The following is a 1,063-nucleotide window of genomic DNA, read 5'->3' as shown; positions in this document are numbered from 1 at the left end:
TTTTAATTTTTGAAAGGAAATTAAAAGGATTATGAGCAGGCCAGATAAGACTCTAATTTCCATTCGAATAGGAAAAACAACAGAACAGCGGGTCAGATTCCAGTATGAGGAACATCTGAGAACTTGTGTAATCTGCTCACAATCGGATTCAAAGGCTTCCAAGCCTAGGCTCAGAGCAGCAGGCAAGTTACAGAGACAGAAAGAAAGCCAGGCTACTTGGGACTCAGGGGATGGTCTCTTGATTGTGACCAATTTCAGAGGTTTTGCAAACTTCGTTTTTTTTTGTTGTTGTTGTTTTTATTGAGACAGAGTTTCACTTTGTGGCCCTGGGTAAAGTGCTGTGGCATCATCATAACTCATAGCAACCTCCAACTCTTGGGCTTCGGTGATTCTCTTGCTTCAGTCTCCCAAGTAACTAGGACTACAGGCATCAGTCACAACGCCCGGCTTTTTTTTTTTTTTGTAGAGATGAGATTCTCACTCTGGCTCAGGCTGGTCTCAAACCTCTGAGCTTAGGGCAATCCATCCACCTCAGACTCCCAGAGTGCTAGGAGTACAGGCGTGAGCCACCACACCCAGCCATTTTTGTTTTTTGTTTTTGAGACAGAGTCTCATTATGTTGCCTTGGGCAGAGTGCCCTGGCGTCACAGCTCATAGCAACCTCAAATTCTTGGGCTTAAATGATTCTCTTGCCTCAGCCTCCCAAGTAGCTGGGACGCTCAGCTTTTTTTTTGTTGTTGCAGTTGTCATTGTTTGACAGGCCTTGGCGGGGTTCGAAACTGCCAGCTCCAGTGTATGTAGCTGGTGCCCCAGCCACTGAGCTAAAGGTACCAAGCCAGTTTTGCCAACTTTGATCATCAGTTGTTTTACATATGTTTTATTAGAGCTATAAATATAATATGACCTCTCTAAAAGTGAGCGGCTCAATGATTTTTTTTTTTTTTTGAGACAGGAGACTCAAGCTGTCCCCCTGGGTGAAGTGCCATGGCATCATAGCTCACAGCAACCTCCAACTCCTGGGCTCAAGCAAGTCTCCTGCCTCAGCCTCCTGAGTAGCTGGGAC

General features: G+C 45.4%; 1 protein-coding gene across 1 annotated transcript in view; it reads left to right on the top strand.

Moving 5' to 3' along the window:
- Positions 1–1,063, top strand: part of ARMC9 (armadillo repeat containing 9) — a 190,653-nt gene that overhangs the window by 171,502 nt on the left and 18,088 nt on the right. The gene's annotated exons all lie outside the window — the stretch shown is intronic.

Source organism: Otolemur garnettii, unplaced genomic scaffold (genome assembly GCF_000181295.1).
Source record: "Otolemur garnettii isolate 467f Iridium unplaced genomic scaffold, OtoGar3 scaffold00013, whole genome shotgun sequence".
Taxonomy (NCBI): Eukaryota; Metazoa; Chordata; class Mammalia; order Primates; family Galagidae; genus Otolemur; species Otolemur garnettii.
Note: the sequence above shows the minus strand (reverse complement) of the source record. Positions and strands in the feature narration are given on the sequence as shown.